Genomic DNA, 21205 nt, shown 5'->3' with positions numbered 1-21205 from the left:
TCTCTAAAACAATATTTGTATTGTTTCCTCAAGCCCAAAAGCTTGACTGACAGGTACAGAAGCCGTAAAAAAAAAAAAAAGACCAGAATGGAGCAATTATTCAGCTATTTGCAGATGTTGAGAATCTTCCATCAGGCAACATCTTTCATTTTCTTTCTCCTGATTTCCAAACACACAAATAGCTACAGTATGCTCCCACTGAACGCTGACTGACATGTGCACCGACTCAAGCCTCGCAGTCGAAAAAACGAGAGCTCTCACGCAGCGGAGCGATGCTGTTTATTTGGTTGTTCAGAATCGGAGAAAATAAACACAGTAATGGCACATTAATCAAAGACAGAACTGTTGCTTTTCACTTCCATTGTCCCAGAACCGACAGCAGCACAGATTACATTGCTATGTGACAGCTTTGGACAGAGCTACATGTTAGTATAAGTTATTAGAATAGTTGCCATGTTCTGATCAGCTGTGAACCTACAGTGCAATACAGGGCAAGCACAGACATTTGAACTACACTACCTGTTGATCATTTCCATAGAGAAGGTTAAAAAAAATCACCAAATAATGTTCACGTTGGGATGACCTATAATTTTACTTTGAATTTCTGCTTATTAGTTTGATTATCAGGAAAGCCATACAAGCATGCATAGATGGCGTGTTGTGCTGTAGCAACTGATTTGATCTTAAAATGACGGATGCATTATTGATCAACGCATCAGACTGTGCTTCAGTCGAGGTCTAACACAGGCAGAAATTGCATTGTGTCTTTCTATGATGATATTCAGATCGGTCCTCCTCATTTCAGCACCAGCACCTTCACAGGCGAGTGCACTCAAACGATCCAGCTGATCACTGAAGTAACTGTACTGTTCTCTGGGGAATCCTCCCTGACAGTCAGGATAGTGATCCTGAAGGCTGAAATCAGGTGTGATCAAGCCGAGTTCTCCATAATTATCCCGTGATCTCGAGCAAACGAAAGTCATTTTCTCATCAGAAATGATCTCCTGGTCTCATGAAATCTGTCTTTATCACGAGAAAACAAGCTCTGTTATCTTCAGATAATTAACTTGTGATCTTGAGATAACGCCATCAAAATGTAATCGCTCAGCTTCCGTACTTTAAAATTAAAACTGGACCTACTCTTTGTTCTGCCAGTTGTGTTTTCAAGGAAACTCCTTTGATTATTTCACTGCCAATATGTTTTTCAAGTGTAAAAAGTCCTGTGAAGTCTCCATCCTGCAACTTCTGTCCACTTCCTTCCTTTGATGAGACATACCTGAACTTATTCTGAAAGTCACAGTTGGATGATGTAAAGCCTAACTTTAAGCCCACAAACTTCAACCCTGATTCCATGAAGTTGATAACGAAAGGACTGACTTAATATAAAAGTAAACATGGGATATATTCCATCATCACAACAAGAACACACGTTAACAGAATTTTATGGCTTTGTAATAAACAGCTAAAGATTCTCATCAGGGCTCACTCACTTTTGCTGAAGCCTCACATGAGTTTAGTACCAACAAATGAAATTCCTTATTTAGGCCAAATAATCTAGTTTTTTACAGCGTACAACAACAAGTCTACTCATGCACTTTGTAGTACGTCGTAATGCTTACAAGTCCCAGCAAAGCCAAGAAACTACTTTATTTGAGCCAAACGCATTCAGAGAGCGGTTTACATTAAAGTCAACAAACGGTTTGTCGGCCTTTGGACCGTGATCTGAAGGCGTTTTAGAAGTGCTGCTGAGACGCAGGCCAGGCCAGACAGGGAACACGTTCAGCACTTTGCACAGCCCCAGGACACAGATAGATCAGCGACTTGCACATCCAAACCTTTTCTTTGGAGAAAAGAGCTTTCCTGTGAAAAATAAGGTGACAAAAGGCCTTCTGTCTGTTTGTGTGCAGCGCTGCGGAGACGGATGAGTGTGTCTCCAAACGCCCTGTCTTCAGCTCCCGCACCTTCACACTCAGAAATATCTCCTTTGATTTGAACGTGCTGTAGGCTGATTTTATTGTCTCTGTGTTTAACTTTCTGAATTCATCTGAACACATCAAGACTAGTAAAAAGTTTTCTCCCCCTTGTTGGCCCGCCTCAGACAAGTTTCAACACTCGAATATTATACACAACATTCTTCCATGCAGAACTATGAGCACTGGCCTTTATAGTTTTGGCTTCGGATTGGGACAGCATAGCCAGATACAAGAGCATTATTTAGAATAATGAAGTTGCTGAACATCCTAAGCTTTATTTTTCATGTGGAAAACAGTTTACATCCTCACATTAAAGATGGACTTTGTGGTATTTAATCATATATTTCCCTGCAATCGGCTAAATTTAGCAAATTGGTTGAGGATGTTAGATGTCAAGGACAGTTTCAAGTGGTGGCTGTGTACACGTCTGCGCCGTCTTAGACAGGCCTCTTGCAGCAGAATAAGAGCCAGCAGGTCAGGCTCGTTTGCTAATTAGCAGCCAATTAAAAAGCTGAGGTTTCAGCGTGACACCCCAGTGTTTGTTTCCTGCTGGTGAGTGTGCAGCACTGATATGACCCCGCACCAGTATCCATGGTTATGCTGTGGATCGCTGCTCACTGGCCCTGTAAACACAGAGGGCCTTCACATGACACACACACACACACACACACAGAAGAGGAGTGCTTAGTGTGGCTTAATATGCCCAGTGGCTTCAAATGGTCTAAATCCAACAGGAAAGCTTAGATTTAACTTATTCCAATAAGGCTGCAGCGTTATATGATCTTTCCAGGCAATTTTAATTTGTCTATTTTCTTGTGTTTTTCTTTTGTCATATTCGTAAGTAACACTGATTACAACATAATCAGATTATGATATAATCATCAAAATAATAACCTTGATTCAACCCTTTATTTTACAAACTTCGGAATAGAAATTTTGTAAGTGCACCAGTAGTAAGAGGCATGTGAGTGATAAATAATGTAGAGATTAAAAGCAGATTCTCAGTATTGTCTTCAGGTTTCAACCAGTGGAGCTGCTGAAGGCGCTCTGAACAGGCCACCACTGCACTGCCCTGTAATTTACACCACTTCATAACAGCGGTATTAAACACGCTGAGGATTTCTTCAGGAACGCTGTTCACATTAAGATCATTATTGACACTCCGCAGGAGCGAGTGTTGAAACAAGTGTCTGCATGTGAATCAGTGGGGACCTGCAGAGAATCAGCAGTGCTCCACCAAACCTCATGTCGCTTATTGCCCTGTAGTTTTATGGAGGTGTGGTAGAGCAATGTGTGCCGAGCCAGCGGCGGCGAGGCAGGAAAGGCGAGACCGCTTTAAAATGACACTACTGAAGCTACTAAACAGTGACTTCACTATATGTTTCTCATATATCAGCAGACGATGGATTTGACTCTTTTGAGTGAAATGGGGTCTTTTGGTTGGGTTATGTCATAAAAGAATTTAGTTGTGTTTTAAGGAGGGTACCTTCTTGTGGCAGATTTTATTTGTGGAGCTTGGGACAGGACAGGAGCTCTTTGTTCACACTGAAATGTTATATGTAAGGAGTTCTGTCTTGTCTTTGTGGTGTCTTATAAATCCCTGTGGGCTGGACACTTTCCTTTGACAGAAATACAGCTAACGCTCACACTGAGACCAATCATTTAAATGCATGTACGATTTTAGACAGGATCTGTTTTTATGTAGATGTCAATCCAAATCAATTCTTGTATTCTGATCCTTGAAATGATGCTGTAACCTCTCACATTCCTCCTTTGTATTCGTATTCGTTCAGGCCCGTAAAACACAACGAGAAGGTTTGTTCTCACATCCTAAATATCATCGCCACATCCCACCATAACTCTGCACACCCAGATAACAGCTCACCCTTATTTCACCACTTCATCTGATCGCTCTTGGTACTTTCCTCCCTCCCCTTGTTCTCTTCTCTCCCCCATCTTCCTCCCCTTCCATCCTCAGCCAAGCTCTTACCACCTCAGGGCTGGGGGGGGGGGGGGGGGGGGTTATTTGGGTGCTGCTTCCCAAGAGGGCCCGTCCAAGGTGCATCAGATTCTGCTGGCGCTGGCTTTGCTTGTCTTGGAAATACAACAGAAATCCCAAAGAAAAAGAGCAAAGGAGATAAGATGTTGCACGCGTCAGAACCCTTCTTTCATTTTCCAAACAGCGAGAGCTCATTAAACATGTGTGACAGCGCGTCAGGCCCCCCTTTGTTTTTATGAGTTTCTGTCCTGAAATCAGGTCTTTCTGCACACCCTGCAGCTTCAGTGCCCAGAAATGAGTCGCTCTTTCTGGGATGGCTGTCCTCGCCACCTCGTATCACTGCTCCACAACTATCTTCAGCCTTTTGGCAAGATAGTGGGACATTTTTAAAGCACACAGTGTAAAACAACAGAGGGAACGAGGCACATACTTTACAGTTTGCGAATCTTTGAGCCTTGCCAATTAGACAAAACGTAATCACCATATTAGTCCTCACTTATCTGCACTCATCACAAATAGATATTTTTCAAGCTCTTTGTCCAAAGTACAGCTATTTATTATATTAGTAACATACAATTGAAACAGCAGGCTTCAATTTAGATGACATCATTCATTAGAAATTCCTACTGCACTTATCTGCATTAGATCTCTCTAAACACTCAGAGATGCAGAATTATTTCCTCTTGAATAAATATAACAAAGTGATGCAGTCTATGAGGTTTGTATTTTGAACATTTTGGAGATGTGAAGGCATGTACGAAATACTAAACAGCCAGGCACATCAACTCGTACACTCATGCAGAGCAAACACCACATCTTTGACAAAAAACATTGTCTACGTGTTTCTCTTCCAGTCTGCGCTCTTATAAAACAGTGAAAGTACACAGGCTACATTGATCTGGAGCCTCAGGAATGGAAAAAAAAGCCTCTTGGCTGTCTGTTTCTAGTGTGTCGAGGCTGATGTGACACCTATTAAACAAGAACAGCATCTTGCTAGTCTCCTTTTAGCTTTCCGTGTCAGATGAGGCCAGCACAGGCTCAGATGCAAGACACGCTGCGCTCCGGGAACCAGACCCATCAATTCCTTTCCTACCATTCGCAGATATACATCTATTCATAACCTCCTGGAAAAAAAAAAAGGGCATTTGGCGAAAAAGCACATATGGCCCTCGTCAAGCGGCTCGATAGAGTCTCGTCGGGGCGAGGCGCTCCTGCAGCGTGTCACGTTCGAATGTTTGGGTGGAAGAATGTGCTGGTGTGTATCTTTGTGTATCTGTGCGTCTGCTGCTCCGCTGATGATAAAAGGTCACAGCAGAATGGGACATTTTGTCATGAAACGTAGTGTTGTAACACAGGTTGTCTGGCTAACTAACATTGCCATGGCGCTACATCATTGGGATATCTTAGTGTATATCATTTACGCTGCATTCACATGAATTCAGGCAAATCAGGTACTGTTTTAATGGCTGAGAGCGGGACAGTAAAATTAAGCGAGGCTGCCCAAGCATACAGACAAGGGTTTAACTTTGTGCCACCTTCCACAACAGAATTTACAACTAAATGTTATGTGGCTCCCTCACACAAGGAGAAAACAACCTGGACAACATGAAGGCGATGTATGATCAGAGCTTGAAACCCTACTGACACATGACAAGAAAAGCCTGGAATACACCAAGTGCATGTTCAAATGAATCAATGGCCAGACATGTTGAAGGGAATTTAACATTCATTTTAAGTTTGCAACAGAATATTAAGAGAAAACTGCATTTTATAGCTACATGTATTACTAGAATAGTTACATGAAATACTAAATACAACATAATTTTATTTAATATATGCTATTCCATTAAACATCACCATGGCAACATATTGTCATGCAAGCTTCATTCCATTAGACTGTTGTCTGCTTTAGTGTGAATGCAGTATTATGTAGACCACTGGGATCATGGTGGAGATGTTTGGCAGGTTGGTGGAGGGCCTTGTTACACTAGAATTTCACAGTGTGAGGCTCCATTCAGTGCATAGGCAGTAGCAGAAACTAGCTATTGAGGTGTCAGTCTGCATCAAATGGGGTGTTTGTCCAGTCGTCAAAAGCTGAGCTAAAAAGACCCCCCCCCCCCCCCCCCCAGTGGATTCTCCAGTACAACACCAGCAAAGTCAATGCTGCTTAGCTATTTGTAACATGTCAACGTCACACTGGACACAAAAGCTGTGTGTGCATCTGCTTCTTGAACGCATGCCAGACCAAATACGCTGCAACCCAAATAGCTGAAGGCCAGGTCTTCTTTTTATGTTTTTTGAGCCATTAAGTATATCAATTTTTGCACCTACTGAGCACTCAGTTTCAGTTTTATCACTTTTCAGCATTGAATGCTAATGCTGTGTATCACCAATCTGGCCACCTCTGTGCGCTACCTCTTGAAATTAAAGGATAATTCTGATTTATTGCAACTTTGCAACTTATTTTCATGGTTCATCTGTCATTTTGTTCTGGGAACTCGGCAGTACGATGAGTAAAGATAAGCTGGACGTGGCAAGAAACACAAACTGTTAGACAGTCAGAACAAGCCCCCAGTTTAGCCAAACCCTGGAAGAGAGAAAAGAGACGTGAATGGTGAAACTGTTATCCAGACTGTCAGTTGGGAACATTCATCACAGACTTCTCTGGTTGTACTTTGACCTGTCGTACTTGCCATAGTTGTGCACACACACAATCTTCCTGTGGACTTTCACATGTGTCCAAATAAAGTGTTTTAGCTAATCTGGCTAAACTGTTGGAGTGTTTGCAACCTATCTGGATGTCAGGCTGCTCGTTTCATGCCCTGTCTGGCTTTGTCACCATGTTTTCAGATCTCAGCGGTTACTTTGGTAAGCTGTTGTAAGTGAGAGTGAGAATGATGCTTCCCTCATTCTATTCTATTTCTACTGGAGGAAAAGTGTCCTCTCTTTCGTCTCATAAGGCAAACTCGCTTTGTGCTGTAACAGTGATCATTTCAGTATCTGTACAGCGTTCAGATTTCATATAAACATGGCATATTTTGAAATAGAGAATAGAGGTCAGCCATTAGTAGAGCGACCTTTGACAGAACATTTGTGGGAATATTAGATTGTCTTGGAGAGGACTTCAGAGAGCCATGTAGGGCCTGAAAGCAGTGAGGTATTGGCTGGTGAGCTCCAGCAGAGTTGCCAGGTCTCATTCTGGAGCTCACACTGGATTCAGGTCTTAACTTGGAGGGACCTAAGTAGGCGGCAAGTGTGTTCGCTGCCACTCATAATTACTGTCACCCCACCGCTGCCGTTTCCTGGACCGCTTCGGTTTGTTTTCTCGACTAAATGCATTTCAGAGGAGCGTTACATCAGCGCTCAGTGCCTGTAGGAATCTGCATGACACGCGTCTCACGTTGTAGATGTGATTGAATGAAAGCAGCGAGGTCAGAACGATATTTCCCATTAGTGCGGCGAAAAGGATTTCAAAGATTCAAACCTTCATCCTCATAAACCATCAGCTGCTGCCATGGCTGTTATAAGGGCGTCGCTAAGAAATTCACATTTAATGGTCTATGTTATAGACCACGGTTTGACAAAAAGCAGATGTTTACATTTTGTCTGGAATTTCAAGGTTTTCCATTTATTTCCATACTCAGAAGTAGAGTATGAGCTGCACTTGTAATAACTCACCTCACTATCAGTCAAAATATAGCAAAAACACATTTGAGGTTTGGGTTTTCTGGAGGACAAATGAATTCAATGTTCAGGCTCTACAGTGTTAACGAGTCTGTTTACCTGAGTGCTATAAATGGAGATTACATAATCCAGGAGTGTATGAGAGATGCATGAAAAACCTGACATATGAATGTTTTTAATTGGTAACCAAAATCTCTCCCCTCCTTTGCCCCAGACTGTCTTCCTAATAAACTGCTACTGTGAGCATTGCTAAGAATACTTTGCGACTTCCAAGCACCTACTGTATTGTAAACATTGCTTCTGAGGGATGTGGCTTCCTAGAACTGACATCACGGAGACACGTTGTTGTTGGGAATATTCACAATGAGTCAAAACAACAGATCAATGATGCTGTCTTCTCTCACACTTGAAGCATTACTACGCCCGTTCGGTCCGGTCACAGAGTGCATGCGAGGCATTCGTGGGCCGTCGCGTCCAAACACAAATAACACATTGATCACATTTCGTTCAAGTAAGCTGCATGAACATGAACACGAACACACACACACACACCAAAAACTTTTTTTGAATACCAGAATCTTGTTATTATCATTCCTGAAATGATACAAATGTGAAATAAAATATCCCGCGTCCAGGAATATGACAGTTGAAATGTTTTGGCAAACGGTGCATTTTCTTAAAATATTAGCTGAAAGAGACTAAATGTGAAGCCTGAAATTTGGAAGCTGAGAGACTGAGAGGTGAAGTAGAGCTCCTGATAGATATACTGAGCAATGTAAGAACAAACAACAACAAAGAACTGTGTGCTGCGTGTCAGTAAAACTTTATTTATAAAGCACTTTTTCAGACCTATGTCATCAAGTCAGGAGAGAAAAAAAACTTAGCTACCACATCAATTAAGAAACACAGATACTAGTGTTGGTTTCTCACACTGGCACCAATTCAAAGAAGATTAAAGGATTGAGACTTACCACTTACTTCCACTTCTGTCTAGTCATGCACATAGCTTTGGTTTTATTTGTCCAGGTTTTGAGGTATCTGAGGTATCTCTCTGCTGTGACTCCAATACAGTGGAAGTGAAGGGAATCTTGCTGGCGGCGCTCGAAGCTAGACTGAGGTCTGCAGGCTATCTGGAGGAACGGGGACACTTTTTCTTATTGAAAAAGTGAAATTGCGCTCACCTCAGTTGTGTTGGGGTGAAAGTGGAAATCTTAAAGAAATCAAGCAATTAAAACCAAAACATATCTGGATACCACGAAGCGTGTTTGTTGGCATTCACGTTACAAGTGTAATACCGGCGTAGTGAGCTAGGGGTCATAGCTTTTCAGAATGGCTACTGAGGGACCGAGAGGCTTTTATTTAACACCAGAGGCCTGACTTTACTGTTGCATCTGAGATTAAGTCTTCTTTTCCATCGTGGATTAGGCCTTTTCTGCATGGTGACACACGGCAGGACAAAAGCGAGGTAAACACACAGTAGCCTCTTCGCTTGCAGCCTGACAAACAAAGCCAGTATTAATTGTCAACACAGGTTTTTTTTTTTTGAGACAGGACACTAAAGGAAGCGGGGGAATGCATGGAAATGCTTGAATGGAAAGTGGCAGAGTGGATTCCAGGGAGGTCTGTGGCTGTTTTCCTGCTGATGGGTATGGTGCGTTAAAGCTTGTCACACAAAGCCCAGCAGAAGTACACTCTCTGTAAACTTTCCGGGAGCTTTTTAAACACAGAGAGTGCCAGCCTACCCAACCAGAGACGCTCCGCCAAAATGTCACAGGCACACACACACTCAGAGTCCGCGACCACGGTGTGTTAGATTATACGGTTCCTTTGTATTTATATTACCTTATGTATTTAGATTACATGGCTTCTTTGTATTGAGCAAGTTAAACACACAGGCCATTATTCATGATGCCAGCAGGGAGCCTGTTCAGCAGCATGGTGGCTGCTGCGCCGAGGAGCAGTGATGTCACATAGGTTATTGCAGGATAAGTAGAGTGTTGGCAGGCTTCTGTGTACGTCACTAACTCACTTTCAAGCACTGCATTTCAGAAATTAGCACAAATAAATTGATAATTGATACTGATTGATTTCTTGCAGAGCTGACAACATGCTACTGTACCGTACTGGCTATGGAAATGTGCATAATGTGTCAAAATAATACTGACTAGTGTCAAGCTGCACTAGCAGAACATCACACAGCCCTGCCCTTAGGTTCAAACCAGATAGTCATCCTTTTTCTGTGTGATGAAAGATGTGTTCTTTGCAGCTACGCATACAACAGACTGCTATTTAGAAAGATACAGATGCATTTCTCTGTATAGCCTGACTTATATCAACCAGCAAAAGACAAAACTTGCCTTGCCTTGACACACTGCAGGTCAGTTAGTCTGACCTTTTATGCAATCAAGAGTGTAATAAAACATCACAAAGTCAATTAACACATACACATAAAACACATTGCACATGTTATACATAAAATAGGGAATTTGCACAAGTTTTGCTCATTGAGTCTCATTCCTAAATCTTCAAATAAGCTGCTCTGTCCCGCCCTTTGTTGTCTCACACAGAGAACCCATCTGTATCAACAGACACTCAGAACTGGAGCTGGAGGAAGGTGGGCTGTATGGATGGGTCAAACAAGAACGAGACTTTCACCCAGGAGACTGGGGTTTGTGAGAAACCGATCTTTTCCTAAACCTAATCAAGTCATTTTGGTGCATAAACCTGGTTTATAACATTAACCACCACACAAACACCTAAAACACATCACACAAAGACTCGAGTTAGAAGGTTTTCTGGTAGGAAGACTTTGTGCATCGCTGGGATGAGAGCGTGTTTGGCTGCCAGCTCTGGGCGTCTAATATTAGTAGCAGATCGGTTTATATTGAAGTTAGCTGAAAGACCAGTGAGTCTCATGCAGACTCTAAATGGTACCTGCAACCAACAGTTGTGTTCATTATCAATTAATCTACTGATTCTTTTATTAGTCCGCAGAAATAGTGGAAAATAGTCAAAAACTAGTGAAGATTGTCCATCACAATTTCGATGCAACCTGGACTTAGACTATCATAATACTGACGATAACCACCTGCATCAAATTTGACACAAATTTACACTGTTGACCAATAGCAAGCAGTCTGGACAGTGCTGATTTTTGGAGGGTTCAGGAGCAAGATAGTCCAAAATGGAGGAAGCCTTTGTAGCGTTGCTGTGATGCACCACCTATTTTCAGTGTGTCTGTCACCCTTTTGTCTTTCTTTAGTAACGCTTTACAGAATAAAATGACACACAGCCCTGAGAACTGAATCCAAGGTGCTAATAAACAGATGGATGAATCTCACTGTGCTGTCTATCTGCACAGAGCAGATGGAGCGAGACAGGAAGTCAGACACCAGAACGGTGTAGAGATCTGGTAAATTTTCTAAATAAAACTCCCTGTGCAGAATCCTGATCATGCATCAGCACTAAGTGCAATTAAAACAGACAAAAAGGAAACTGTTTAGCTATGAAGCCTGTTTACCCATGAGAGGGGCGCAAACATCAAGGACAAATGAAACGCGCTGGTGGGGATTGCAGCCGCGTTGAGGATGGAACAGGAATGGGTTGCATGTGAAACCACGGAGACGCACCTGATGAATCCTGCGGTTAATAATTAAACACTGACTAGTGTATTTTATTGATGACAAGTTCCAATTCCTGGGTCATAACACTCTTATCTTTAAAATTAGAACTGTGTGGCCAAGAAACATCAATTCTTTTATGTGTTTTCCTACAAAAGGACTCAAAGCTCTTTAAACTGGTCCTCGATGTTCCTGTGAGCTGGATCAGTCTGAGCCCAGCTCAGACGAGGTCATGGTCGCTTCTCCTCCTTGCGCTCGTATCCATTCTGTCCATCTTTTATTTTGTTGTTCTATCTTCTTGTCTCTCTTAATTTGAGGGAGACAAAGAAAGCAATGAATTCTTACCATGCTTTGCTGCACTGCTATTTGTCACACTGGCGGTAAAATGTGTAAACTTGCACATAGTTCGGTTGTAAATCCTCTCTCAGCATGTGCTGCGGGTGACGTACAGGATGAGGCCTGATGCGCACAGGGTGAACATGGAGGTGCAAATCATGCACGTTGCACTGTGGCTGTGACAAAACATTTCAAACACAGACCATTTAACTCTCCGCATGTCTGTTTTTGTGTCTTGGTGTGCATGTGGGAACCCCAGTATTGACATTTGGTGTATTCAGACCTTTGACCTCCTCAGGTTGCCTTCCAGTGCAGCTCAGCTGGGTGCTGTAACATCTTCTGGCACCAGGGTGGGAGGGGCACAGAGGGGAATCTGCTCAGGGCTCTTAATGTTGAAGTAATATTTCCTCATCCACCACGTGCCACTGCCTTTGAAGTATTTGGTGAGTCCTGAGGGCCGGGCAGGACTGGAGGATGATGGATTCATAGAAAGCATGTTTTTCATAACACTCCGGACACGTCTGGTGAACTGTAAAATATTAACGGATCCTCTTCTCTGGAATATCTTAATCTCTCTTGGCATGTGTGACCAGACAAGACACGACGTAAGCCCCTGCTGCTGCGCACCATTCCAGCTAATTTGTGCGTAAGTGGGTCTGGGACATCTTCCACTGTTTTAACTGTGAAAACTGTTGATGAAACGCCCGTGGCTCGATTCCTCCCGTGATTGATGTGGATAAAGGCCGTCAAGCTAAACAGTTTGAAGGAGGGGAATACTAGAAGCCCAGCTGCATTGACAAGAGTAGAAACATGTCGGCCTGACTGCAGCTCCTCACTTACCCTCTCATACTTATCACTAAATTCACACACTCACTGCAGCCATTTGACAGAAGTTTGGAAGATGTGTCGGAGCCACACTAAGGCAGATTTTTTTTAGGTAAAAATAAACACAAACTATTCAGCCCGAATCTCAAAGTAGCACTGCAACAAAGAAATACAGTATATAACACCAAACTGACATCCTGCAGATATGCTGTGTTTGCACAAATGTGTTCCTGGTATCTGATTTAGACAGTTCTTCACATGAAGAGACCAAATGAAATGAAACCTCAGAGCTAAATGCGAAAAAAAAACCTTATCCTAAAAAACAGACGACAACATTCGGCCCAAATGCACGACAGGAGGACATAATGGGTATACTTCACTGATGTCACATGGTTTGGTTTTTGTAAATTCATAGATTTTGTGTCACTTTGCGGTGACTTGAATGACAGACTGAAAAGTTTCCTTCAGCTGCTTTAATATAGACAAATGTATTGGAAACACTGCAAAGTATATTTTACTCATTTAGTTACTGCAAATACTAAGAAAAACACATTACATTATTTCTGCCTTTCAGTTGAAGAATTTAGTTGTGACTGACTGATATTTGAGGCCACCAATGTCAAATGCCTAATGTAAAGTTATGCATTGCAGTCACTGTAGTTAATCCTGCAGAGTCAAGCTAGTCTTTTTCTGTTTTTTCATTGGGCAAAGATGCATTACAATGATCTGTTCAATCTACAGTCTTCAAATATCTCACTGTGAATCCTATCAGCTCTAAATGGTGTTTTATGAAAACCATGGTTTGCATCATTTGCACGTTATTCTGAGTCTGAGGGCATTTCTGACACAGTCAGAAGACTTGCAACTGGACTCACCTGGACTTGATTAATATCCTTACCAAGCCCAAAGATTTAAAATCGAGTAGAATAAGTTTGCAGTAAATTAAGATGATGCGTCATGAGTCAGTGCAGACGTTTGAATGCAAAGACTCACCGACATTTAGTTCAGAAATTACAAATAAGAGATCATTATAAATAGAAACACATCAGAATAGATGTTTGAGGCAAAATAAGCACAAAGAAATGGATATGTATATTTGAAATAAGGACCTGTTTTTTGGGGGGTTATTTGGTAAATATTTGAATTCAGAGATTACAAATTAACAAAGCTAATCTTATTTGTATCCCAACTTGTCTCAACAGTCTATCACACATGTATGTACTGTTATAATTGATCTCTGTTCACTTTAGATTTGCACTTTTTCACTGAACTCGTGATATTTACTGGATGTTCTCATTTAATCAACAATGTCACCATTTTACTTTGATAAGCAGGCCACTCTAATCTGTCATGTTAGGTTTGTTGCAATAGATACACGCCTCAATGACAACATCCACTCATCTTTTATATCACTTTTCAGTAAGTTCACATGAACAGTGGCTGGCCTGTTCATGTCAGAGATAACTGGCCAATGAGACTCGGTCCGTGCGGGTCCAGCCTCTGTACGGGGCAGTACCAGCCCAAGAAGATAACTGTGAACCACACCCGGAAATCGGTGCTCCTTCTGACAGAGATCCTGTGAGAGCTCTGTTACTCTGAGTCCAGCGCTGCCTTATTTTACCTGTGACCTAAATAAATTCTACATCTGTGAACTGAAGATGTCTTCAGCTTGTTCTTGGGCTTCCAACTAAAGAATCGGGCTAACAGTACCCAAACTGGTGCTGCAACAATGCGCTGTAGTTCTTTGCCTAAGACCTGCATTCAGTTTTTAATTATCTTTTTCAAAAACATATACTCAGATTTTTAAAAACACATTATACTGCACAATTTTGGCACTGCTGTGCTGCCGTACAAAGGCTCTCCTCCTAACTCTTTACCTACCAGTATTCTTTCATGTGGCCGTGCTTCCACAATGCGCAGCAACAACAGTTATTGTAGCCTTCGCTTGTTTATTTGAAACATCTGACCTTTCAACTTTCTCCAACGCTCTATCTGCCATAACTTACAGCAGCTCTGTGTATGCATCAACTGTCACCCGCTGCTTTTAGGGGCCTTCTAGACTAAACCACATTGGTCATAAAATAGGTAAAAGTAACAAAAAATGTTGGGCTTGTTTAATGCAGTTTCACATGAATAATCTTAATAATCCCATGTTCTATAATAAATCCCAGAATGAGCTGAGACTGAAAAGGTGCAGCGATAGCGACGCCATTTATCTTCATGTCTTATTGTTTTGTTTATTTGTAGTGACTCTTTAGTAACTGCTGAGCAGCTGATTTTTGTTTTTTACCTCCTCACCACTGGTACATTCCTTTTGTACATATTTCTGCTAATTCCTCCAGTTATTACCTACTTGAACTTTTAAAGTTTGCACGGCATTAAAACACTGTCATCGTTTATAAATCCCGTAAATGGGGGATGAAAAAGGCCACTGGGCTTTTCTGGAAAGTTCTTCAAAAGCCAGGCTCTGTGTTTACAGGTTGAGAAAGGGCTGGGCTCAGGGATGTGGAGCCTGCAGTCTTTTACAACGTTGTCTTGTCTGTCACTTGACAGTTGACTGCCGTACAGCTTAGCAAACAGTCCTGTTATATTTTCCATTCGAAAAATCCTAGGGGTCACCAGTGTGTCTGACTGTGTTGGCTGAAGCCAGATGGGGGTTTTCCTATAAACAAGTGTACAGGCAGTATTTATACAGACCGTGGCACCTGACGCCATAACACTCATGACACTCTGTTTAGTGGCCAAAGTTGCCATAAGTCACTTTAGAGAATTAAGTAAATATTTTCATTATGGACACGCCATTGTTTATTATAGAATGGCAAAAGTTCTAAATCTTGCCAAATCCTCTGTTAAAAAATCATTTAATAACAACTTGTCTAAAGTGAAGCGAAATGCCTATTCTTTTTCATTATTCGCAAGTCTATTTAGTTTCAAACAAATCCCGAAACACCACCTGTTTCAACAGCAGTGTGAGTAAAGGCCCAGGTTCGAGCGGAGCATTACACAAACCATAGACTGAAAATGTTGGCTGCTCGCTGCTACTTCTGCTCCATCCACAGCAGGATGAAAGCATACCTCTGGCCTGCTGAGAGGCACATTGTCTCCTTCAAATCCAGTTTGTCACCCATCACAGATACACGCTCACATTCCACCCTGCTAAGTATTATCGTGCTGCTGGATTAAGCTGACGCGAGGATGCACCGTACAGCATCGGATGCTGAAGTTATTGGAGATTACCATTTGGCCTGATAACAGTGTGAGGAAGAGTTCAGTCTTGGAGAAAAGTCTTTAAGATAAAAGCATTCCAGAGTGTTGGTCAGTTAAGCTTTTGGAAGACGCCATAAACAAGTGGACCTGCACGTTAGCGAAGCTGGAAACAGCCAATCGTGGTGCTCCCATCAAAATGTGCAAAACAAATGTTATTAATCAGACCTCAAGGAGGAATTATCATAATGAGCTCAGCTGGAGGATCCCCCATATTGATTGCAACATAAATTCACAATCATCAGTTGGAAATCCTGGACTAACCCCAGCATAAATATCACAGGCCATGAAAGCCTCCCGTAAATCTGGCCGGGCCTCAGCTCGGCTGGTGGTCGCCTACAAGCCGCAGAGAGTGTGAGGCAGGAAAGAAAACATGGGATGTGACCGCTCGGAGGAATAATTTATCAATGAAAGACGACCGGGACTGATGAAGATATTCAGTAAAGGCTGAATGTGTGAATCTTTGGCTCCAAAAGTAAAAAACCTTGAAATAGAAAGTGCATTATAATTCACCATGAAACACTGCGATCTGTGCTTTTAGTCCAAGTTAAATAAAACAAAAGCTCGATTACAGTAAAGCTGCTCATGAATGCCACGAGAAATTGCTTAATGACATTGTTAGTGCATAAGTATACTATAATAGGAAGTAGACTACTAGAGGAGTTCATATAATTTAAAAGTAGTGCATGCATATTTTTCCTAACTATGTCATTGTCAGATGAATGGGATGAGATGACCTCAGTGCTTTATGGTGCCAGAAATACTTTTTCTCTCATTTTAGTCTGTAACACAGATGTTTTTTTCCTGTTTTTCAACAAGCAATTCAAGACATGTTGTCCTTTGTAATATTCAACTGCTGAGTTTGCATTTCACTCAGAAAGTGGATTTGTGCCACTCTCCGAATATGTCAGCCCCAAAGTGGCAAGTTAGCTTTGAAAAAAGGTGAGTAGTTAGCCTGCACACCTGTAAACCCCCCACCTCTGTTCTTTCATTAATGCTATTTCAGAGTCATTGCACAATCACTGTGAGGGGTCTAGCTAGCCGTAGCTCAGAGCAATGAGTCATCAACGCCCAAGCTGTTGAACGGCCTGTGAGGCCATTGGAATTAAAGTGATATTGGGAAATTGTTTTAGTGGCCGCCCACAAAAATGTTGGACCAATAGCGTTTGGAAGTAGGAGGGGCCAGTGGTGCCAAATTAGAATTATCTAATTAAAGAATTAATTCAATTGTTTTCAGTTTTCTCAGCAAGCTCATCCTTATCTTCAGTGTGCCATTAGCGACAGACATAACAGAATTTGAAGCTCTGTGATTGCATGTTTCTTGCCGAAATGCACCTTGGGAGTCATACTTGACTTTCCCCTAAAGTTTTTATGTCAAGCTCCAGAACCATGGCCTCCTGAAATAGCTCCTCCCACTTCGCAGCTCTATGAAAATATAGAAAAAAAACTGTAGAAAAATAAATAGAATATTTTATAAGCATGCAATTCAAAACAAACACCAAAGACTGACACTGGTTTCTCTGCAAAAATGATTTTTAGAATCTGTTCACCAAGTTGAAAGCTCTCACCACTAAATGATAAATCAGAGTTGGAAAAGTTGCAACATCTCACCCCACATTTTCATCACTGACAAAATCTACAACATGGCGTCCTCAAGTGTGACATCACGCAAGCAAGCTCTGCGACCAATAACTTAGACACCGCCAGCTAATAAAGATTAACATCCGACCGTGGGGAAGATGTAGGAGGGGTCGTAAACATCCTGAGGCGAGTAGCTGTCTACCTTCCAGTCACTCCTTAATCCCTGAGTCATTAGAGAGAAGGGCAGATAATGCGACAAGCATTTGGGTCGGCCGAGGCGATCGATAAGAGGACGACTGTTGAGTGGAGCCTCCTATCAGCTCATCTCGATGGGGCTCCGAGTGCCACGTGTCTTGGCTCTTATTGTGTTGACACAGAGATACAGGCCACTATTCACTCAACACGGCCTCAGATAGCATCAGACTATAACCTGGTTCTTTTGAAGACAGCCCTGTTTTCCTTTCCTCTTTTTTTTTTTTTCCATGCTCACTTTTCCCTTCAAGCCTTTCGGTAAATGGGCATTTTTCTTCAGTCAATCCGGTGTCGTAAAACGAGCAGATTCACAGATAACTTATCGTAGCATGAGCTAATATGAAACATCAAGTTGAACTAGGGTGTTGTTGCTGTCCCCTCCTTGACTTTGAGGCAGCGTTCCTCTGCCTATCTCCACCTACTCCCAGTAGGGGTTGTCACTGTGGTATAAATTGTCAGAGTGGGCCCTCTCTCTGTCTGGGTGGGCTCTGGGTGGGCTTTTAAGCCAGGCCCATCAGTTAAGGCTTCATTAAAGAGGTTCCCCCTGATGCTCCACGGAGGAGTCCCAGTCTCCTCTAGCCTTTTAACAGACTATGATTTACTGTAAGTGTTGTCTTGTTTCTGTGGTAAATGCACGGCTCTGTTATTGTTTGCCCCGGCTAGTGTTTATGTACAGTTTAGCATGCAGCCCCTTCTTGTTCCTTCATCCACATGACGTGTAATCTGTGTGTCAAGATATGGCGTGAGCAGATGCAGTGTCTTCAGTGTTGTTTCCTGGAAGAGGCAAGTGGAATCCCAGAAAACTGCCAGGGCATCCTTCAGGGCTTTCAGGTGATAACACACCCTTTGGCAGCCATGTTGAAGGGCTCTGGCAACACAGGCCGCGAACAGCTGCTTGTGTCCAAATGTGCTCGGCTTTGAGGTTACAGACGACACGCTGGAGTCGACTTCTCTGCTGGTTTTGACTGCAGAGAAACATGGGAGTCACCCGTAGATTTCTGAAAGGAAGTGTTGAATTCTAGATTTGCTTTTTGGGTTAACCACCTTGGCAGTTCATGGAGGCAGACATTACGAATGTGGGCAGATACCCAGGTAGCCTGCTGAGTCTGGGCCGCCTTTTGTCCTACATATGGCTGCCAGACTGGCTCTTTTTTTTTTTTTTTTGGTGGACTGAAAATCACCTTGAATTAACAACACTCGAGCTAAGTTTTGGCCCGTGCAACCAGCCTGGCAGGTTCTAGTGTATCATTCATCAGGAGTCATCGCGTTTAGGCTTTAGCTGAGAAGCTAGTGGAGAGGGTGAAGAAGGGACAAGGAAGTAAAAATCACTTTGTCTAAGTTTATGGGCTGAGATACCCCTCAGATACAGTAACTTTTTGCAGTGGACATGAATGGTACTATTCTTGAACCACTTTTGCAGAGCAGTTTGACACTTTGGATGAGGTATTCTGTACGCAGAGGTCCATTCAATCAGATTGCAACCCAGTGCATTCAGTGAAAAACATATCTCTCCTTCAACTTCCATACATTTATTTTCTGTAACAGGGTATCTCAGGGTCACTGCATGGTACGGAAGGGTCATGACCAGTGTTCGGCAGAAAGATGCCTTCAAATACCTAGTTGTGATTTAACATGTGTAGTCATGTAGGAATAGAAAATGAGACATTGTGAGGATTTACTGACTTACTGACCATTCAGCGCAGCCTCAGTCACTGCACACAGCTCTCCAGATGTGACAGCTGTGTCAGCTGTGGCATTCCCACACCCTCCAACTCTAAATAACTGAAGGTGACTCCTGAATGTACACTCACTCATGGCTACATGTGAACAAGACAACTTTGGAGATCAGGAATAGCCTCCAAAACAGTCTGCAAACTGTTTTTTTTCTTGTGTTCTGTGTAATATGCCTCACTTGTGGAGAGCCTTGATTAAGATCTGATTAAGTTCAGGCAATGAAAAGCACTCAGTTATGGTAAACTGGTGTTTCAAATCATGCATGTAGTTTATTGGAGATGGGCTTACAATGTGGTTTTTGCTCTTTTTTTCTAGCCTGGCTCTTATGCGGCCTGTTCACAGCAGTGATGTGTAGATCTGTGATGTAACTGACACGTCTGTATATATTTGGCTGAAGAAAATATGAAGTGACTTTTAACTTTGATTCTGATTAGCTTATCACCACTCGCTGTCACTGTCAACATAAATATCTGCACTTCGTAAATGTCATTGGATGAATTGTTTATTACCTCATCTTTCCTTGTATATATTCTTTATCTTCTTTTTTTGCACTACTTAACTTAATGTTGAGTCTTTTGTGGGTTTTTTAAATGTCTTTTGTCGTTATTGAACTGTATGTCTTCTTTCCTATGCAAGTACATTGAGTACCGGAGTCAGATTCCCTGTATGTGCACACATACTTGGCCAATAAAGCTGATTCTGATTATCAATAGCTATGCTGGCATCTTATCTGAGTTGGGATGCTTTCAGCACATTCTTATAAAACTCCGAAGTGTAAATCTATGCTATTTGAACCCAAAATACTATTTTTCTTGCTGCAGATATTCTGAAGTAAAACTGTATCCTTAATAATAATGTCACCAACTGAAGAAGCCTTTTTGAAAACTTTTCATAAGGCCCTGCATACATTTCTGGGAGTTTTATATGAGTAAGTAAGTATACGAGCCCTTCTCCAAACAGAGCTTATTAAAGAAAACAGTTATGTATGTTTGTGGTGCCCTATGGTGCAGGCCTCAGGAGGTGATGTAGTGTATGGACCGTAGACAGGCTGCACAGAAGACTTGGCTTGTCTGGGATCTGAGTAAAAGGCTCATTTTTCACATCGACACCTTGTGGGGCTCTCTAAGCTACTGAACCCGCAGAGTCGACGTGTTTAATATTTGTCCAGGAGGTAGGAAAGTCTGCTCTTTGTAAATTGTGTAAATTGATAAGTTGGCAGCAGCGGAGGATGGCGGTGGCTGACGGAGGGATGCATCTGGGAGGCTGACAGTGGGCTTAGAGCTCTGTAAGCAAACAGACGCGCCCCGCCGTCTGCATGAGCCGAGGCGGACCTCCGAAAAGAAACAATACAAAATCTGGAACTGGCGTTGTGTTCTGCACTAACACTAACATGGCTCCGCTCCAGCTCCCGGCACCACGGAGGATTTTTCAAACGCAAACACTCAAATGACTGTTTGCTGTGTCTTTCATGCCGGTTCAAACTCAATTAATGCTGGCTCTCAAGCTGCTACAGCTGAGCGAGGCGGTAGTCAGAGTCAAGTGCTCTCGCTGTGATCAGTATCAGTATGCTCCTTCATTGTGACTCGTTCTCTTTGAAAGGGGGCTTGAGGTGACCCGAGAAGAGATGTCATCTACCGGCGAGTGAAGTGTGGGCCATGACTGCTCCATCAACAGAGGGCCAGAACGGTAAGCTCTATTTATTTTCATTCTCAATTTAACCATTCAGGGAGCTGTCCTCAAAAGCGACTGTGACTGTAGCCGCTCAGAATGATCCGCTAACTCTGTCAGAGGTTTCACACGCTAATCTTTGAAGACACTGAACAACACGTTTTTAAAAATAAAGGAAAAAAGGTTAGAAACGGACAGCACCACCTTTAGCTCTCATATGATTGGCTGAGTGCTGATCAGATGATTAGCTGTCATGCTTACAGCTGCAC

The 21205-nt window shown here is 42.4% G+C and overlaps 1 long non-coding RNA gene across 1 annotated transcript in view; it reads left to right on the top strand.

The window, feature by feature from the left end:
* LOC121625389 overlaps positions 1-20933 on the top strand; it is a 54654-nt gene extending 33721 nt beyond the window's left edge. The window contains exon 3 of the long non-coding RNA XR_006007904.1: positions 20868-20933. This is a non-coding gene — a long non-coding RNA (uncharacterized LOC121625389). The remainder of the gene's footprint in view (positions 1-20867) is intronic.
* The last annotated feature ends 272 nt before the right edge of the window (positions 20934-21205 follow it).

The sequence above is a fragment of the Chelmon rostratus genome, chromosome 21 (genome assembly GCF_017976325.1).
Source record: "Chelmon rostratus isolate fCheRos1 chromosome 21, fCheRos1.pri, whole genome shotgun sequence".
NCBI classification, from domain to species: Eukaryota; Metazoa; Chordata; class Actinopteri; order Chaetodontiformes; family Chaetodontidae; genus Chelmon; species Chelmon rostratus.
Note: the sequence above shows the minus strand (reverse complement) of the source record. Positions and strands in the feature narration are given on the sequence as shown.